Here is a 20,896-nt window from a genome sequence, read left to right as displayed (position 1 = left end):
TTATACCATTTAAAAGGGCTGAAGAGTGCTCAGTGCAGCGGGTGGGCGGAGGTGCAAAGTGACACTCTGGCCACCTATGGCCATAAAAAGAACACCGCTACAAGTGCGCATTGTGCCAGGAAGGACCCTTGGACGTGAACCAGTGGACAGATATCACTTCTCGGCCTTTTGGCTAAGATCAAGTGTAGTACCTGTTCTTATCAGTTTAATATCTGATATGGCCTTTGTACGAGGACTACATATTAAATTGATTTTTAGCAATAGGAGTTGAAAAAGGAGCTTGCTCCGTTCACTCCAAGCATTGACTCGGTACTGCAGTGCCGCTGGGAACGGTGCGCTCTTCTCTGCTCTTGTGAAAAAGCAAACAGTGGTGCAGGATGGAAGTTTCAGGGAGCCCAAGATGAAACTTTCTTTTAGTCTACTGAGAAAAGAGAGTGAATGCGAAGTAGACTTTAACACAGCTCTGGGGGCAAGCCGAGTGCGGGCTAACCGGGAGAATTACTTGAAAGAAACGCGACACTGAATGAGCGGTCAGAACAAAGCCTCAATACAGTGTTCCCGTGGTGTTTGTGGCTGCCTTGTCTTTTGCACAGAGTAAAAGACAAGGCAGCCATCGAATAGGGCCCGATTTTTCCTACTTGGTCAGTCGAGGATCATGGAGGGGGAGCAAGCGTCTCAACCAAGCAAAGCTCACCATGGGGAAGGTGGCTATGCCAACTAGCCTGATGCCCTGCTCCCGCAGTGACGGATAATCGTACTCTGGTTTCTCTTCATAACGTACAAGTCTTTCGCCTTTTACTAAAGACTTCCGTGGAAAGCAGCACTAATGAGTTGTTTCTATTTTTGGCAGGCTTTACCTTTGCGGGTGAAGCCCTTTCCGTCTGTGCAAAAGAAATCTTGTTACTGTTCAGAGTGACTTCTCTGAGTAGAGTCGCCTTACTTGTTGCGACTGTGCCGATGTTTGAAGCTGGAGTGCAACGTTGTTGCTTGGATGGTGCTTGCTGGAGCGTGCGGGAGTGCAAAGTTATACCATTTAAAAGGGCTGAAGAGTGCTCAGTGCAGCGGGTGGGCGGAGGTGCAAAGTGACACTCTGGCCACCTATGGCCATAAAAAGAACACCGCTACAAGTGTGCATTGTGCCAGGAAGGGCCCTCGGACGTGAACCAGTGGACAGTTATCGCTTCTCGGCCTTTTGGCTAAGATCAAGTGTAGTACCTGTTCTTATCAGTTTAATATCTGATATGGCCTTTGTACGAGGACTACATATTAAATGGATTTTTAGCAATAGGAGTTGAAAAAGGAGCTTGCTCCGTTCACTCCAAGCATCGACCCGGTACTGCAGTGCCGCTGGGAACGGTGCGCTCTTCTCTGCTCTTGTGAAAAAGCAAACAGTGGTGCAGGATGGAAGTTTCAGGGAGCCCAAGATGAAACTTTCTTTTAGTCTGCTGAGAAAAGAGAGTGAATGCGAAGTAGACTTTAACACAGCTCTGGGGGCGAGCCGAGTGCGGGCTAACCGGGAGAATTGCTTGAAAGAAACGCGACACTGAATGAGCGGTCAGAACAAAGCCTCAATACGGTGTTCCCGTGGTGTTTGTGGCTGCCTTGTCTTTTGCACAGAGTAAAAGACAAGGCAGCCATCGAATAGGGCCCGATTTTTCCTACTTGGTCAGCCGAGGAGCAAGGAGGGGGAGCAAGCGTCTCAACCAAGCAAAGCTCACCATGGGGAAGGTGGCTATGCCAACTAGCCTGATGCCCTGCTCCCGCAGTGACAGATAATCGTACTCTGGTTTCTCTTCATAATGTACAAGTCTTTCGCCTTTTACTAAAGACTTCCGTGGAGAGCAGCACTAATGAGTTGTTGCTATTTTTGGCAGGCTTTACCTTTGCGGGTGAAGCCCTTTCTGTCTGTGCAAAAGAAATCTTGTTACTGTGCAGAGTGACTTCTCTGAGTAGAGTTGCCTTACTTGTTGCGACTGTGCCGACGTTTGAAGCTGGAGTGCAAAGTTGTTGCTTGAATGGTGCTCGCTGGAGCGTGCGGGAGTGCAAAGTTATACCATTTAAAAGGGCTGAAGAGTGCTCAGTGCAGCGGGTGGGCGGAGATGCAAAGTGACACTCTGGCCACTTCGAAAACCGAGGTTACATCCAGTACCAGGGGCAGCCCAAGCTCTGCCGCAAGTGTGGTGAGCATGGGCACCTGGTTGAGGCTTGTACCAAGGTGATATGTGGGAAGTGCAGAGAAATTGGGGACACTTTTGGAGAGTGTCCAAATGGCAGGAAATGTAATCTCTGTGGAGAATTAAATCACCTCTTCTGAGATTGCCCTAAATCTTTTGCCAACAAATTAAAGACGGTAAAGCCACAGTCAAGCCAACAAAGAGAAGGACCAGAGGTGGCAGTTGGTGAACAAAGTGAAGAGGTTGACCCAATAAATTCAAACTTCCCGCTAAAAGCTTGGATTGGAAGTGAGGAGCAAAAAGGAGAGGGGCCTGTAGAGGCCTCACCACTCAGTGCTGAAGTCTGTGAGAATTCACAGGCAGAGGGTGGAGCTAAGCTAAATGAGGAGGAAGAGCAGACAGGTGAGTCTAGTGAAGGTACTCACCTCCCCGAAGGTCAACAGCCGAGGAGGACGGCATCTGAGTTGTCCTCTGATTCCCTTTAGCTCTGCAATCAACCCCCAGGGACTCAAAGTTAAATGCAACATTGCATCAGAGGCCAACACGAGAGTCCGAAAAGGAGAGCTAGTTTCCCAAGAAATAACCTGAGTGTGTAATTTTTTTTGATAACTTAGAAAAACGAAAATGACATACCTACTTTCCTTTATCCTTTTAATGGTTCTCACCTTCTCAACACTAAATGTGAGAAGTGTGAAATCAAAGACAAGAGCCCAGAGTATTATATCCTTCTTAGACTCCATAAAATCAGATGTGTTTTTAATACAAGAATGTGGACTACCTTTTTTGAAAAACCATAGACAATGGGAGGAAATGTGGCCCAATTTATCGATATGGAGTGGCTCAAATCAAATTAAAAATGATGGTGTGGCCATTCTAATTAAAAATCCGCATGTTCTGGTGCGAGACGGACGGGCACTTTTAGCACACTTGAATTTTATGGGGCAAGACTTTAACCTCTTAAATATTTATGGTTTCAATGGAAAAAATGACTGGTATGACCTTTTAGAAGATTACTCACAAACGGGTAAGAAATGGTAGTATTGCCAGACAATACATGATCAAAACAGGGAGCGGAGGTGGTTCAGCTGCAAGGTGTGAATTTCTGACTAAAGTTTGTAAAAAGCGCGTAAGACAAGGTGCGAATGCCCAACAATGTATGATCAAAAGAGGGAGCGGAGGTTTTCGGCTGCAAGGTCTGAATGTCCAACCATAATTTGTAAAAACCGGGGAAGAAAAGGCTCGAAAGCCCGACTATACACCATCAAAAGCGGGAGCGGAGGTGTTCAGCTGCAAGAAGGTGTGAATGTCCGACCATAGTTGGTAAAAAGCGGGTAAGAAAAGGTTAAAATGCCCGACTGTACACCATCAAAAGCGGAAGCGGAGGTGTTCGGCTTCAAGAAGACGTGAACCTCCGAACAAAGTTTGTAAAAAGCAGTTAAGAAAAGGTTCGAATATCCAACCAAACATAATCAAAAGCGGGAGCAGAGCTTTTCGACTGCAAGTAGGTGTGAATGTCAGATCATGATTTGCAAAAAGCTGATGAGAAAGGGTGAGAATGCCCGACTATACACCATCAAATGCGGTAGCGGAGTTGTTTGTCTGTGAGTAGGTGTGAATCTGCGACCATAATTGCTGAAAAATGTGTTAGAAAAGGTAAGAATGCCGGTCCATACATCATCAAAAGCGAGAGAGGTGGTGTTCTGCTGAAAGTAGGTGTGAATGTCCAGCCATAATTACTCACAAACGGGTAAGAAAAGGTAGTATTGCCAGACCATACATGATCAAAACAGCGGAGGTGGTTCAGCTGCAACGTGTGAATGTCTGACTATAGTTTGTAAAAAGCGGGTAAGACAAGGTGCGAATGCCCGACAATGTATAATCAAAAGAGGGAGCGGAGGTGTTCGGCTGCAAGGTCTGAATGTCCAACCATAATTTCTAAAAACCGGGTAAGAAAAGGCTCAAAAGCCCGACTTTACACCATCAAAAGCGGGAGCGGAGGTGTTCAGCTGCAACGTGTGAATGTCTGACTATAGTTTGTAAAAAGCGGGTAAGACAAGGTGCGAATGCCCGACAATGTATAATCAAAAGAGGGAGCGGAGGTGTTCGGCTGCAAGGTCTGAATGTCCAACCATAATTTCTAAAAACCGGGTAAGAAAAGGCTCAAAAGCCCGACTTTACACCATCAAAAGTGGGAGCGGAGGTGTTCAGCTGCAAGAAGGTGTGAATGTTCGACTAAAGTTGGTAAAAATCTGGTAAGACAAGGTATGAATGTCCGACAATGTATGATCAAAAGCGGGAGCGGAGATGTTCAGCTGCAAGAAGGTCTGAATGTCCATCAATAATTGCTAGAAAAAATTAAAGTAAAAATTTCGAAAATCAAACCGCACATGATCATAAGTGGGAGAGGAGGTGTTCAGCTGCAAGAAGGTGTGAATGTCCACCCATAATTCCTTAAAAATGGGTAAAAAAAAAGGTGCGAATACCCAACCATACATCATCAAAAGCAGGTGTTAATGTCAGATCATAATTTGCAAAAAGCTGATGAGAAAGGGTGAGAATGCCCGACTATACACCATCAAATGCGGGAGCGGAGTTGTTTGTCTGTGAGTAGGTGTGAATCTCCGACCATAATTGCTGAAAAATGTGTTAGAAAAGGTAAGAATGCCGGTCCATACATCATCAAAAGCGAGAGAGGTGGTGTTCTGCTGAAAGTAGGTGTGAATGTCCAGCCATAATTACTCACAAACGGGTAAAAAAAAGTAGTATTGCCAGACCATACATGATCAAAACAGGGAGCGGAGGTGGTTCAGCTGCAAGAAGGTGTGAATGTCCGACTAAAGTTCAAATATATTAACAAAAGCGGGAGGAGAGGTCTTCGGATAGATTGGTTGAGAATTCCCAACCATAATCTATAAAATGCGGTGAAAAAAAGGTGTGATAGAACACTAAAAGGTGGAGCGGAAGTGTTCGGCTGCAAGAAGGTGTGAATGTCCGACTATATTTGGTGAAAAGCAGGTGAAGCAAGGTCTGAATGCCCAACCTTACATCATCAAAAGTGAGATCAGAGGTGTTTGGCTGCAAGAAGGCCATAGTTTGCCAAAAGCGGGTAAGGTGCGAATGACCGACTAAATATCAACAAAAGTGGGGGCGGAGGTCTTCGGATGCAAGTGGGTGTGAATATCCCACCATACAAGTATGGTGGAGAGGAAGCTGTGAATTGCTGACCATAGTTTGCAAAAAGCGGGTGAGAAAAGGTGCGAATGTCCAACCATACACCATCAAAACAGGGAGCGGAGGTGTTTGGCTGCGACAAGGTGTGAATGTCCACCCATAATTAATGAAAAGCGGGCAAGAAGTAGGTTCGAATGCCCAACCACTCATCATCAAAAGCAGGAGTGGATGTGTTCGGCTATAAAAAGGTTTGAATGTCCGAGCATAATTTGTAAAAAGCGGGTAAGAAAAGGTTCGAATGCCCGAACATACACCATCAAAAGAGGGAGCGGAGGTGTTCCGCTGTAAGAAGGTGTGAATGTCCGACCAGAGTTGGTAAAAAGCGGGTAAGAAAAGGTTAAAAAACCCGACTGTACACAATCAATAGCGGGAGCAGATGTGTTCGGCTACAAGAAGGTGTGACAGTCCGACCATGGTTTGTAAAAAGCGGGTAAGAAAAGGTGCAAATGCCCGACAATGTATGATCAAAAGAGGGAGCGGAGCTTTTCGGCTACAAGAAGGTTTGAATGTCCGACCATAGTTTGTAAAAAGCGGGTAAGAAAAGGTTCGAATGCCCGACTATACACCATCAAAAGCGGAAGCGGAGGTGTTCCGCTGTAGACGGTGTGAATGTCCGACCATAGTTGTTAAAAAGCGGGTAAGAAAAGGTTAAACTACACGACTGTACACAATCAATAGCGGGAGTGGAGTTGTTCGGCTACAAGAAGGTGTGAAAGTCCGACCATGGTTTGTAAAAAACGGGTAAGAAAAGGTTCGAATTCCCGAATATATACCATCAAAAGCGGAAGCGGAGGTGTTCGGTTGCAAGAAGGTGTGAACGTCCGACCAAAGTTTGTAAAAAGCAGTTAAGAAAAGGTTCGAATATCCAACCAAACAAAATCAAAAGCAGGAGCAGAGCTGTTCGACTGCAAGTAGGTGTGAATGTCCAGCCATAATTACTCACAAACGGGTAAGAAAAGGTAGTATTGCCACTCCATACATGATCAAAACAGGGAGCGGAGGTGGTTCAGCTGCAACGTGTGAATGTCTGACTATAGTTTGTAAAAAGCGGGTAAGACAAGGTGCGAATGCCCGACAATGTATGATCAAAAGTGGGAGCGGAGGTGTTCGGCTGCAAGGTCTGAATATCCAACCATAATTTCTAAAAACCGGGTAAGAAAAGGCTCGAAAGCCCGACTTTACACCATCAAAAGCGGGAGCGGAGGTGTTCAGCTGCAAGAAGGTGTGAATGTTCGACTAAAGTTTGTAAAAATCTGGTAAGACAAGGTATGAATGTCCGACAATGTATGATCAAAAGCGGGAGCGGAGGTGTTCATCTGCAAGCAGGTCTGAATGTCCATCAATAATTGCTAGAAAACATGAAAGTAAAAATTTCTAAAATCAAACCACACATGATCATAAGTGGGAGAGGAGGTGTTCAGCTGCAAGAAGGTGTGAATATCCACCCATAATTCCTGAAAAATGGGTAAAAAAAAGGTGCGAATGCCCAACCATACATCATCAAAAGCAGCTGTGGATGTGTTCGGCTACAAGAAGGTGTGAACGTCCAACCAAAGTTTGTAAAAAGCAGTTAAGAAAAGGTTCGAATATCCAACCAAACATAATCAAAAGCGGGAGCAGAACTCTTCGACTGCAAGTAGGTGTGGATGTCAGATCATGATTTGCAAAAAGCTGATGAGAAAGGGTGAGAATGCCCGACTATACACCATCAAATGCGGGAGCGGAGTTGTTTGTCTGTGAGTAGGTGTGAATCTGCGACCATAATTGCTGAAAAATGTGTTAGAAAAGGTAAGAATGCCGGTCCATACATCATCAAAAGCGAGAGAGGTGGTGTTCTGCTGAAAGTAGGTGTGAATGTCCAGCCATAATTACTCACAATCGGGTAAGAAAAGGTAGTATTGCCAGACCATACATGATCAAAACAGGGAGCGGAGGTGGTTCAGCTGCAACGTGTGAATGTCTGACTATAGTTTGTAAAAAGCGGGTAAGACAAGGTGCGAATGCCCGACAATGTATAATCAAAAGAGGGAGCGGAGGTGTTCAGCTGCAAGAAGGTGTGAATGTTCGACTAAAGTTTGTAAAAATCTGGTAAGACAAGGTGCGAATGCCCGACAATGTATGATCAAAAGCGGGAGCGGAGGTGTTCAGCTGCAAGAAGGTCTGAATGTCCATCAATAATTGCTAGAAAAAAATAAAGTAAAAATTTCGAAAATCAAACCGCACATGATCATAAGTGGGAGAGGAGGTGTTCAGCTGCAAGAAGGTGTGAATGTCCACCCATAATTGCTGAAAAATGGGTAAAAAAAAGGTGCGAATACCCAACCATACATCATCAAAAGCAGGTGTTAATGTCAGATCATAATTTGCAAAAAGCTGATGAGAAAGGGTGAGAATGCCCGACTATACACCATCAAATGCGGGAGCGGAGTTGTTTGTCTGTGAGTAGGTGTGAATCTCCGACCATAATTGCTGAAAAATGTGTTAGAAAAGGTAAGAATGCCGGTCCATACATCATCAAAAGCGAGAGAAGTGGTGTTCTGCTGAAAGTAGGTGTGAATGTCCAGCCATAATTACTCACAAATGGGTAAGAAAAGGTAGTATTGCCAGAACATACATGATCAAAACAGGGAGCGGAGGTGGTTCAGCTGCAAGAAGGTGTGAATGTCCGACTAAAGTTCAAATATATTAACAAAAGCGGGAGGAGAGGTCTTCGGATGAGAGTGGTTGAGAATTTCCAACCATAATCTATAAAATGCGGTGAAAAAAAGTTGTGATAGAACACTAAAAGGTGGAGCGGAAGTGTTCGGCTGCAAGAAGGTGTGAATGTCCGACTATATTTGGTGAAAAGCAGGGGAAGCAAGGTCTGAATGCCCAACCTTACATCATCAAAAGCGAGATCAGAGGTGTTTGGCTGCAAGAAGGCCATAGTTTGCCAAAAGCGGGTAAGGTGCGAATGACCGACTAAATATCAACAAAAGTGGGGGCGGAGGTCTTCGGATGCAAGTGGGTGTGAATATCCCACCATACAAGTATGGTGGAGAGGAAGCTGTGAATTGCTGACCATAGTTTGCAAAAAGCGGGTGAGAAAAGGTGCGAATGTCCAACCATACGTGATCAAAACAGGGAGCGGAGGTGTTTGGCTGCGACAAGGTGTGAATGTCCACCCATAATTAATGAAAAGCGGGCAAGAAGTGGGTTCGAATGCCCAACCACACATCATCAAAAGCAGGAGTGGATGTGTTCGGCTATAAGAAGGTTTGAATGTCCGAGCATAGTTTGTAAAAAGCGGGTAAGAAAAGGTTCGAATGCCCGAACATACACCATCAAAAGAGGGAGCGGAGGTGTTCCGCTGTAAGAAGGTGTGAATGTCCGACCAGAGTTGGTAAAAAGCGGGTAAGAAAAGGTTAAAAAAAACCCGACTGTACACAATCAATAGCGGGAGCAGATGTGTTCGGCTACAAGAAGGTGTGACAGTCCGACCATGGTTTGTAAAAAGCGGGTAAGAAAAGGTGCAAATGCCCGACAATGTATGATCAAAAGAGGGAGCGGAGCTTTTCGGCTACAAGAAGGTTTGAATGTCCGACCATAGTTTGTAAAAAGCGGGTAAGAAAAGGTTCGAATGCCCGACTATACACCATCAAAAGCGGAAGCGGAGGTGTTCCGCTGTAGACGGTGTGAATGTCCGACCATAGTTGGTAAAAAGCGGGTAAGAAAAGGTTAAACTACACGACTGTACACAATCAATAGCGGGAGTGGAGTTGTTCGGCTACAAGAAGGTGTGAAAGTCCGACCATGGTTTGTAAAAAACGGGTAAGATAATGTTCGAATTCCCGAATATATACCATCAAAAGCGGAAGCGGAGGTGTTCGGTTGCAAGAAGGTGTGAACGTCCGACCAAAGTTTGTAAAAAGCAGTTAAGAAAAGGTTCGAATATCCAACCAAACATAATCAAAAGCGGGAGCAGAGCTGTTCGACTGCAAGTAGGTGTGAATGTCCAGCCATAATTACTCACAAACGGGTAAGAAAAGGTAGTATTGCCACTCCATACATGATCAAAACAGGGAGCGGAGGTGGTTCAGCTGCAACGTGTGAATGTCTGACTATAGTTTGTAAAAAGCGGGTAAGACAAGGTGCGAATGCAGGACAATGTATGATCAAAAGTGGGAGCGGAGGTGTTCGGCTGCAAGGTCTGAATATCCAACCATAATTTCTAAAAACCGGGTAAGAAAAGGCTCGAAAGCCCGACTTTACACCATCAAAAGCGGGAGCGGAGGTGTTCAGCTGCAAGAAGGTGTGAATGTTCGACTAAAGTTTGTAAAAATCTGGTAAGACAAGGTATGAATGTCCGACAATGTATGATCAAAAGCGGGAGCGGAGGTGTTCATCTGCAAGCAGGTCTGAATGTCCATCAATAATTGCTAGAAAACATGAAAGTAAAAATTTCTAAAATCAAACCACACATGATCATAAGTGGGAGAGGAGGTGTTCAGCTGCAAGAAGGTGTGAATATCCACCCATAATTCCTGAAAAATGGGTAAAAAAAAGGTGCGAATGCCCAACCATACATCATCAAAAGCAGCTGTGGATGTGTTCGGCTACAAGAAGGTGTGAACGTCCAACCAAAGTTTGTAAAAAGCAGTTAAGAAAAGGTTCGAATATCCAACCAAACATAATCAAAAGCGGGAGCAGAACTCTTCGACTGCAAGTAGGTGTGGATGTCAGATCATGATTTGCAAAAAGCTGATGAGAAAGGGTGAGAATGCCCGACTATACACCATCAAATGCGGGAGCGGAGTTGTTTGTCTGTGAGTAGGTGTGAATCTGCGACCATAATTGCTGAAAAATGTGTTAGAAAAGGTAAGAATGCCGGTCCATACATCATCAAAAGCGAGAGAGGTGGTGTTCTGCTGAAAGTAGGTGTGAATGTCCAGCCATAATTACTCACAATCGGGTAAGAAAAGGTAGTATTGCCAGACCATACATGATCAAAACAGGGAGCGGAGGTGGTTCAGCTGCAACGTGTGAATGTCTGACTATAGTTTGTAAAAAGCGGGTAAGACAAGGTGCGAATGCCCGACAATGTATAATCAAAAGAGGGAGCGGAGGTGTTCAGCTGCAAGAAGGTGTGAATGTTCGACTAAAGTTTGTAAAAATCTGGTAAGACAAGGTGCGAATGCCCGACAATGTATGATCAAAAGCGGGAGCGGAGGTGTTCAGCTGCAAGAAGGTCTGAATGTCCATCAATAATTGCTAGAAAAAAATAAAGTAAAAATTTCGAAAATCAAACCGCACATGATCATAAGTGGGAGAGGAGGTGTTCAGCTGCAAGAAGGTGTGAATGTCCACCCATAATTGCTGAAAAATGGGTAAAAAAAAGGTGCGAATACCCAACCATACATCATCAAAAGCAGGTGTTAATGTCAGATCATAATTTGCAAAAAGCTGATGAGAAAGGGTGAGAATGCCCGACTATACACCATCAAATGCGGGAGCGGAGTTGTTTGTCTGTGAGTAGGTGTGAATCTCCGACCATAATTGCTGAAAAATGTGTTAGAAAAGGTAAGAATGCCGGTCCATACATCATCAAAAGCGAGAGAAGTGATGTTCTGCTGAAAGTAGGTGTGAATGTCCAGCCATAATTACTCACAAACGGGTAAGAAAAGGTAGTATTGCCAGACCATACATGATCAAAACAGGGAGCGGAGGTGGTTCAGCTGCAAGAAGGTGTGAATGTCCGACTAAAGTTCAAATATATTAACAAAAGCGGGAGGAGAGGTCTTCGGATGAGAGTGGTTGAGAATTTCCAACCATAATCTATAAAATGCGGTGAAAAAAAGTTGTGATAGAACACTAAAAGGTGGAGCGGAAGTGTTCGGCTGCAAGAAGGTGTGAATGTCCGACTATATTTGGTGAAAAGCAGGGGAAGCAAGGTCTGAATGCCCAACCTTACATCATCAAAAGCGAGATCAGAGGTGTTTGGCTGCAAGAAGGCCATAGTTTGCCAAAAGCGGGTAAGGTGCGAATGACCGACTAAATATCAACAAAAGTGGGGGCGGAGGTCTTCGGATGCAAGTGGGTGTGAATATCCCACCATACAAGTATGGTGGAGAGGAAGCTGTGAATTGCTGACCATAGTTTGCAAAAAGCGGGTGAGAAAAGGTGCGAATGTCCAACCATACGTGATCAAAACAGGGAGCGGAGGTGTTTGGCTGCGACAAGGTGTGAATGTCCACCCATAATTAATGAAAAGCGGGCAAGAAGTGGGTTCGAATGCCCAACCACACATCATCAAAAGCAGGAGTGGATGTGTTCGGCTATAAGAAGGTTTGAATGTCCGAGCATAGTTTGTAAAAAGCGGGTAAGAAAAGGTTCGAATGCCCGAACATACACCATCAAAAGAGGGAGCGGAGGTGTTCCGCTGTAAGAAGGTGTGAATGTCCGACCAGAGTTGGTAAAAAGCGGGTAAGAAAAGGTTAAAAAAACCCGACTGTACACAATCAATAGCGGGAGCAGATGTGTTCGGCTACAAGAAGGTGTGACAGTCCGACCATGGTTTGTAAAAAGCGGGTAAGAAAAGGTGCAAATGCCCGACAATGTATGATCAAAAGAGGGAGCGGAGCTTTTCGGCTACAAGAAGGTTTGAATGTCCGACCATAGTTTGTAAAAAGCGGGTAAGAAAAGGTTCGAATGCCCGACTATACACCATCAAAAGCGGAAGCGGAGGTGTTCCGCTGTAGACGGTGTGAATGTCCGACCATAGTTGGTAAAAAGCGGGTAAGAAAAGGTTAAACTACACGACTGTACACAATCAATAGCGGGAGTGGAGTTGTTCGGCTACAAGAAGGTGTGAAAGTCCGACCATGGTTTGTAAAAAACGGGTAAGATAATGTTCGAATTCCCGAATATATACCATCAAAAGCGGAAGCAGAGGTGTTCGGTTGCAAGAAGGTGTGAACGTCCGACCAAAGTTTGTAAAAAGCAGTTAAGAAAAGGTTCGAATATCGAGCCAAACAAAATCAAAAGCAGGAGCAGAGCTGTTCGACTGCAAGTAGGTGTGAATGTCCAGCCATAATTACTCACAAATGGGTAAGAAAAGGTAGTATTGCCACTCCATACATGATCAAAACAGGGAGCGGAGGTGGTTCAGCTGCAACGTGTGAATGTCTGACTATAGTTTGTAAAAAGCGGGTAAGACAAGGTGCGAATGCCCGACAATGTATGATCAAAAGAGGGAGCGGAGGTGTTCGGCTGCAAGGTCTGAATATCCAACCATAATTTCTAAAAACCGGGTAAGAAAAGGCTCGAAAGCCCGACTTTACACCATCAAAAGCGGGAGCGGAGGTGTTCAGCTGCAAGAAGGTGTGAATGTTCGACTAAAGTTTGTAAAAATCTGGTAAGACAAGTTATGAATGCCCGACAATGTATGATCAAAAGCGGTAGCGGAGGTGTTCAGCTGCAAAGAAGGTCTGAATGTCCATCAATAATTGCTAGAAAACATGAAAGTAAAAATTTCTAATATCAAACCGCGCATGATCATAAGTGGGAGAGGAGGTGTTCAGCTGCAAGAAGGTGTGAATGTCCATCAATAATTGCTAGAAAACATGAAAGTAAAAATTTCTAAAATCAAACCGCACATGATCATAAGTGGGAGAGGAGGTGTTCAGCTGCAAGAAGGTGTGAATATCCACCCATAATTCCTGAAAAATGGGTAAAAAAAAGGTGCGAATGCCCAACCATACATCATCAAAAGCAGCTGTGGATGTGTTCGGCTACAAGAAGGTGTGAACGTCCAACCAAAGTTTGTAAAAAGCAGTTAAGAAAAGGTTCGAATATCCAACCAAACATAATCAAAAGCGGGAGCAGAACTGTTCGACTGCAAGTAGGTGTGGATGTCAGATCATAATTTGCAAAAAGCTGATGAGAAAGGGTGAGAATGCCCGACTATACACCATCAAATGCGGGAGCGGAGTTGTTCGTCTGTGAGTAGGTGTGAATCTCCGAACATAATTGCTGAAAAATGTGTTAGAAAAGGTAAGAATGCCGGTCCATACATCATCAAAAGCGAGAGAGGTGGTGTTCTGCTGAAAGTAGGTGTGAATGTCCAGCCATAATTACTCACAAACGGGTAAGAAAAGGTAGTATTGCCAGACCATACATGATCAAAACAGTAAGCGGAGGTGGTTCAGCTGCAAGAAGGTGTGGATGTCTGACTATAGTTTGTAAAAAGCGGGTAAGACAAGGTGCGAATGCCCGACAATGTAAGGCAAGGCAAGACAAGGCAAGTATATTTGTATAGCACAATTCAACAACAAGGTGATTCAAAGTGCTTCACAGAGACATTAAAACAGAAGAAATAAAAAGCATGATTTAAAATTTAAACAAAAGAAGGAAATAAGAACAATAGATAAAATCAGAAAAAATTATATATATGAAAGATAAAATCAATAGTTAAAACATGATTCCGTTTTGAAACTCAAGCTTATTCAAATGCAGCTGAAAATAGATGTGTCTTCAACCTGGACTTAAATACACTGAGTGTTTCAGCTGATCTGAGGCTTTCTGGGACTTTGTTCCAGACATGTGGAGCATAGAAGCTGAATGCAGCTTCTCCATGTCTGGTTTTGACTCTGGGAACTGATAAAATACCGGATCCAGATGACCTGAGGGGTCTGGAAGGTTCATAGTGGGTCAGGAGGTCACTGATGTATTTTGGTCCTTGACCATTCAGAGCTTTATAGACCAGCATCAGAACTTTAAAGTCTATCCTCTGATGGACAGGCAGCCAGTGTAAAGACTTGAGAGCTGGACTGTGATGTGCTCCACTTTTTTGGTCTTAGTGAGGACTCGAGCAGCTGAGTTCTGGATGAGCTGCAGTTGTCTAACTGACTTTTTAGGCAGACCTGTAAAGATGCTATTACAATAATCAAGCCTACTAAAGATGAATGCATGGACTAGTTTTTCCAGGTCCTGCTGAGACATCAGATCTTTTAGCCTTGATATATTCTTAAGGTGATAGTAGGCTGACTTTGTTAATGCCTTAATGTGTTTGTCCAAATTTAGGTCTGAGTCCATCACTACACCCAGATTTCTGGCCTGGTTGGTCGTTTTTAGATTTATAGATTGAAGCTCTGTGGTGACTTTCAATCGTTTATCTTTGGCTCCAAAGACAATTACCTCAGTTTTGTTTTTGTTTAGCTGGAGGAAGTTGTGGCACATCCAGTCATTAATCTCCTCAATGCATTTTCCAAGGGCCTGTACAGGCCCTCTGTCTCCTGGTGACATTGTTATATACATCTGTGTGTCATCTGCATAGCTATGGTAGTTTATTTGGTTGTTTTTTATAATCTGTGCCAGTGGGAGCATGTAGATGTTAAACAGAAGAGGTCCCAGGATGGAACCTTGGGGAACTTGTGATTCTTGTCTGCTCAGATGTAAAGTTACCTATTGACACAAAGTACTTCCTGTTCTCTAAGTATGTTTTGAACCAGTTTAGTACAGTTCCGGAAAGACCAGCCCAGTTCTCCAGTTGTTTGAGTAATATATTGTGGTCAACTGTATCAAAGGCAGCACTGAGATCCAGTAAAACTAAGACTGACATTTTTCCACTGTCTGTATTCAGACATATGTCATTAAACACTTTGGTCAGAGCAGTCTCAGTGCTGTGGTGCTGTCTAAAGCCTGACTGGAAGGTATCATAGCAGTTATTTTGTGTTAAAAAGCAATTAAGCTGTTGAAAAACCGCTTTTTCAATGATCTTACTTAAAAATGGGAGATTTGAGATGGGCCTGTAGTTGTTCGTTTGCGTCTTATCAAGATTGTCCTTTTTCAGCAGAGGTTTAATTACAGCTGTTTTTAGTGGCTCTGGAAACACACCTGACGTTAAGGACAGGTTCACAATCAGTAACAGGTCTGACTCCAAAGTCTTTGAGACCCCTTTGAAAAAACCTGTTGGTAGGATGTCTAAACAGCAAGAGGAGGACTTCAGGTGACGTAAGATGTCCTCCAGGTCTTTACTGTTAATGGGTTGAAATAGTGTCATGGTGTTTAAACCGGTTTTCGGTGGACACAGTACATATGCTGAACCTGCTGCTGATGTACCAACTGCTTGTCTAATATTTTGGACTTTGTCTATGAAGAATTTGGCAAAGTCATTGCAGGCCATGGTGGAATGGAGTTCATTTGCCACTGACACAGGAGGGTTTGTTAGCCTGTCAACTGTAGCAAATAAGGCCCGAGCATTATGACTGTTTTTGGTGATGATGTCAGGGAAGTAGGATTTCCTTGCATTCCTCAGTTGTAAATTATAAGAGTGAAGTTTCTCTTTATAGATGTCATAATGAACCTGGAGATTTGTTTTTCTCCATCGGCGCTCAGCTTTCCGACACACTCTTTTCCCATTTTTCACCAGTGTGGAATTTCGCCATGGAGACTTCTTCCTTCCAGAGATAACCTTCACCTTAATGGGAGCAATAGTATCCATAACATTTAACATTTTAGTATTAAAGCTACTGACGAGCTCACTGACTGAACCCCCGGACAGGGCAGGTGCTAAGGAGAAAACCTGGTTAAATAAAAAGCGGGTAAGATCTTACTACTGTTTTCAGTTTTGAGATCACTGCTGTTGAGACATTTGTGTGCACTGAAATCGTACTCTCAAAGAAAACACAGGAATGGTCAGACAGGCCCACATCAGACACAGTAATCTTTGAAATGCTTAGACCCTTGGAGATCACTAAGTCTAGAGTGTGCCCCCTATTGTGCGTAGGCTCTGTTATATGCTGAGTCAGCCCAAAGTTGTCCAGAGTGTTACTCAGGTCTTTAGTCCCTCTGTCCTGAGGATTGTCCATATGGATGTTAAAATCACCAACAATAATTATACAGTCAAAATCAACACAGATCATAGACAGCAGTTCACTGAGGTCTTCAGAAAAATCTGAACAGTATTTAGGGGGCCTGTAAATATTCAGAAACAGGACACTGGGTGAGGCCTTCACCTGTATAGCCATATATTCAAAGGACTGAAAACTTCCAGGAGATAACTGCTTACATTGAAAGGATTCATTGAATAAGACTGCGACCCCTCCTCCTCTCCTGCTCACTCTGGCCTCGCTGATAAAACTGTAACCAGGAGGGGTTGACTCAATAAGAACAGCAGCACTGTTATTTTGTTCCAACCAAGTTTCAGTTAAAAACATAAAATCCAGGGTGTGCTCAGTGATAAAATCATCAATTAAGAATGTTTTCCCAGCTAAAGACCTAACATTTAATAAAGCCAACTTAAGTGTTTTAGAGGTATTATTTGCCCCCTCGTGTTTGGGTGCAGTCTGTGGCACACAAGGTATGTTTACTTTATTTAAAGATCTTTTTGAGTGCAACTCTCTGTGTTTTGACTGGGTCACATTTCTCCTTCTGTCACCTAAAAGTACAGAAATTTTAAGATCTTCTAATAAACAGGGTCCCAGCTTGTCCTGGGAAAAGTCACGACTGTCAGAATTCACACAGCCTGGACCCCTCACACATCACACATCAGACTGCGGAGACAGTACATGGTGGCAGCGTGAAGGGACAGAAGGGGGTGGGGCTGGGCTCCGTCGCTTCGGCTGCTCTAGTAGGGGCGGGGCTCGGCGGGGAACCTTTGACCGCTTTGGTGGGGGGTTTATGGGGGATAAAAAGGGATTGGGCTGGGGGGTAGATCTAAGCCCAGCATTGACCCGTTCCATCATCTCCTCAGTGAATTTCAGGTGAGGGGAGGAGGAGGGAGAAAGGGAGGGTGAGGAGCACAATGACCTGTCAGGGGTTTGGGGGGCTGGGGAAGGTCCTGGTCCTGGTCCCTGGTCCTGGTCATTAGTGCTGTTGAGAGGGTTTGGGGCAAAAAAAGACCTCTCTTCTTGCCTCTGATGTCTCTCCTTTCCAAAGTTCCTCTTGGGTGGGGGCAGATGGAGTTCCTCCTCAAGGTTTCTGCTGGGATTTGTTTGTTCCTCTCTATGAGATAACTCCTTGTTTATCTCAGCCTTGGCCCCGAGCACAGATGGATGACGTAGGAAATAAAATATGTTGGAGGTGAACAGTTTCACCCCTGACTTGTTAAAATTAAATCCATTTGCCATGTATGATCAAAAGAGGGAGAGGAGGTGTTTGGCTGCAAGGTCTGAATGTCCAGCCATAATTTCTAAAAACCGGGTAAGAAAAGGCTCGAAAGCCCGACTTTACACCATCAAAAGCGGGAGCGGAGGTGTTCAGCTGCAAGAAGGTGTGAATGTTCGACTAAAGTTTGTAAAAATCTGGTAAGACAAGGTGCGAATGCCCAACAATGTATGATCAAAAGCGGGAGCGGAGGTGTTCAGCTGCAAGAAGGTCTGAATGTCCATCAATAATTGCTAGAAAACATGAAAGTAAAAATTTCGAAAATCAAACCGCACATGATCATAAGTGGGAGAGGAGGTGTTCCGCTGCAAGAAGATGTGAATATCCACCCATAATTCCTGAAAAAAGGGGAAAAAAATGGTGCGAATGCCCAACCATACATCATCAAAAGCAGCTGTAGATGTGTTCGGCTACAAGAAGGTGTGAACGTCCAACCAAAGTTTGTAAAAAGCAGTTAAGAAAAGGTTCGAATATCCAACCAAACATAATCAAAAGCGGGAGCAGAACTGTTCGACTGCAAGTAGGTGTGGATGTCAGATCCATCCATCCATCCATCATCTGCCGCTTATCCGGGGGTCGGGTCGCGGGGGCAGCAGCTTGAGCAGAGAAACCCAGACGTCTCTGTCCCCGGCCACTTCCTCCAGCTCTTCCGGGGGGACCCCGAGGCGTTCCCAGGCCAGCCGAGAGACATAGTCTCTCCAGCGTGTCCTGGGTCTTCCCCGGGGTCTCCTCCCAGTGGGACGTGCCCGGAACACCTCCCCAGGGAGGCGCCCAGGGGGCATCCTAACCAGATGCCCGAGCCACCTCATCTGACTCCTCTCAATGCGGAGGAGCAGCGGTTCTACTCCGAGCCCCTCCCGGATGACTGAGCTTCTCACCCTATCTCTAAGGGAGAGCCCAGACACCCTGCGGAGGAAACCCATTTCGGCCGCTTGTATTCGCGATCTTGTTCTTTCGGTCACTACCCACAACTCGTGACCATAGGTGAGGATGGGAACGTAGATTGACCAGTAAGTAGAGAGCTTCGCCTTCTGGCTCAGCTCCCTCTTCACAACGACGGGTCGGTGCAGAGCCCACAACACTGCAGACGCCGCACCGATCCGCCCGTCAATCTCCCGCTCCATTCGTCCCTCACTCGTGAACAAGACCCCGAGATACTTGAACTCCTCCACTTGGGGAAGGATCTCATTCCCGACCCGGAGAGAGCATTCCACCCTTTTCCGGCTGAGAACCATAGTCTCGGATTTGGAGGTGCTGATTCTCATCCCAGCCGCTTCACACTCGGCTGCGAATCGCTCCAGTGAGAGCTGAAGGTCACGGCCTGACGACGCTAACAGAACCACATCATCTGCAAAAAGCAGAGACCCGATTCTGAGGTCGCCAAATCGGACACCCTCAACGCCCTGGCTGCGCCTAGAAATTCTGTCCATAAAAGTTAGGAACAGAATCGATGACAAAGGGCAGCCCTGACGGAGTCCAACTCTCACCGGAAACGTATCCGACTTACTGCCGGCAATGCGGACCAAACTCTGGCACCGGTCATACAGAGACCGAACGGACCCTATCAAGGGGTCCGGCACTCCATATTCCCGGAGCACCCCCCACAGGACTCCACGAGGGACACGGTCGAACGCTTTCTCCAAGTCCACAAAACACATGTAGACTGGTTGGGCGAACTCCCATGCACCCTCCAGGATCCTGCCGAGGGTATAGAGCTGGTCCACTGTTCCACGGCCAGGACGAAAGCCACACTGCATCTCCTGAATCCGAGGCTCGATTATCCGACGGATCCTCCTCTCCAATACCCCCGAATAGACCTTACCAGGGAGGCTGAGGAGTGTGATACCCCTATAGTTGGAACACACCCTCCGGTCCCCCTTTTTAAAGAGGGGGACCACCACCCCAATCTGCCAGTCCAGAGGCACTGTCCCCGATGTCCACGCGATGCTGCAGAGGCGTGTCAGCCAAGACAGCCCTACAACATCCAGAGCCTTGAGAAACTCAGGACGGACCTCATCCACCCCCGGGGCCTTGCCACCGAGGAGCTTTTTGACCACCTCGGCAACCTCAGCCCCAGAAATGGGAGGCCCCGTCTCCGAGCTCTCCGACTCTGCCTCTTCCGAGCACGTGTTGGTAGGATTGAGGAGTTCCTCGAAGTACTCCCCCCACCGACTCACAACATCCCTAGTTGAGGTCAGCAAAGCCCCGTCCCCACTGTAAACAGTGTTGACTGTGAGCCGCTTCCCCCCCCTGAGACGCCGGATGGTGGACCAGAATCTCTTCGAGGCCGTCCGGAAATCGTTCTCCATGGTCTCACCGAACTCCTCCCAGGCCCGAGTTTTTTTCTCAGCAACCGCCGAAGCCGCAGCCCGTCTGGCCTGTCGGTACCTATCAGCTGCTTCCAGGGTCCCACTGGCCAAAAAGGCCCGATAGGACTCCTTCTTCAGCTTGACGGCTTCCCTCACCACTGGTGTCCACCAGCAGGTTCGAGGGTTGCCGCCACGACAGGCACCGACCACCTTACGGCCACAACTCCGATCAGCTGCCTCGGCAATGGAGTCACGGAACATGGCCCATTCGGACTCAATGTCCCCCACCTCCCCCGGGATATGGTTGAAGCTCTGCCGGAGGTGGGAGTTAAAGCTCCTTCTGACGGGGGATTCTGACAAACGCTCCCAGCAGACCCTCACAATACGTTTGGGCCTGCCAGGTCTGATCGGCATCCTCCCCCACCAGCGGAGCCAACTCACCACCAGGTGGTGATCAGTTGACAGCTCCGCCCCTCTCTTCACCCGAGTGTCCAGGACATACGGCCGCAAGTCCGATGATACAACCACAAAGTCGATCATCGAACTGCGGCCAAGGGTGTCCTGGTGCCAAGTGCATATATGGACACCCTTATGTCTGAACATGGTGTTCGTTATGGACAGTCCATGACCAGCACAGAAGTCCAACAACATAACACCACTCTGGTTCAGATCGGGGGGGCCGTTCCTCCCAATCACACCCCTCCAGGTCTCACTGTCATTGCCCACGTGAGCATTGAAGTCCCCCAGCAGAAAGAGGGAGTCTCCGGTAGGAGCATTCTCCAGTGCCTCCCCCAGAGACTCCAAAGAGGGTGGGTACTCTGAACTGCTGTTTGGCGCATAGGCACAAACAACAGTCAGGACTCGTCCCCCCACCCGAAGGCGGAGGGAGGCTACCCTCTCGTTCACTGGGGTAAACCCCAATGTACTGGCACACAGCCGGGGGGCAATAAGTATGCCCACACCTGCTCTGCGCCTCTCACCACGGGCAACTCCAGAGTGGAAGAGAGTCCAACCCCTCTCAAGAGGACTGGTTCCAGA

General features: G+C 46.1%; 4 non-coding genes across 4 annotated transcripts; all 4 read left to right on the top strand.

The window, feature by feature from the left end:
* The first annotated feature begins 152 nt into the window (after positions 1–152).
* LOC140307979 (U2 spliceosomal RNA) lies at positions 153–343 on the top strand. Its single transcript, XR_011915995.1, has one exon. It is a non-coding gene; the product is annotated as a U2 spliceosomal RNA (small nuclear RNA).
* Positions 344–754: 411 nt separating this feature from the next.
* Positions 755–868, top strand: LOC140308136 (U5 spliceosomal RNA). The gene has a single exon (XR_011916109.1). It is a non-coding gene; the product is annotated as a U5 spliceosomal RNA (small nuclear RNA).
* A 308-nt stretch (positions 869–1,176) lies between these two features.
* On the top strand, positions 1,177–1,367 carry LOC140307900 (U2 spliceosomal RNA). Its single transcript, XR_011915923.1, has one exon. It is a non-coding gene; the product is annotated as a U2 spliceosomal RNA (small nuclear RNA).
* Positions 1,368–1,778: 411 nt separating this feature from the next.
* LOC140308280 (U5 spliceosomal RNA) lies at positions 1,779–1,892 on the top strand. The gene has a single exon (XR_011916241.1). It is a non-coding gene; the product is annotated as a U5 spliceosomal RNA (small nuclear RNA).
* The last annotated feature ends 19,004 nt before the right edge of the window (positions 1,893–20,896 follow it).

This window comes from Leuresthes tenuis, unplaced genomic scaffold, assembly GCF_036924035.1.
Source record: "Leuresthes tenuis unplaced genomic scaffold, fLeuTen1.0.hap1 SCAF_5, whole genome shotgun sequence".
Lineage (NCBI taxonomy): Eukaryota > Metazoa > Chordata > Actinopteri > Atheriniformes > Atherinopsidae > Leuresthes > Leuresthes tenuis.
This window is presented reverse-complemented; position numbering and strand designations above follow the sequence as displayed.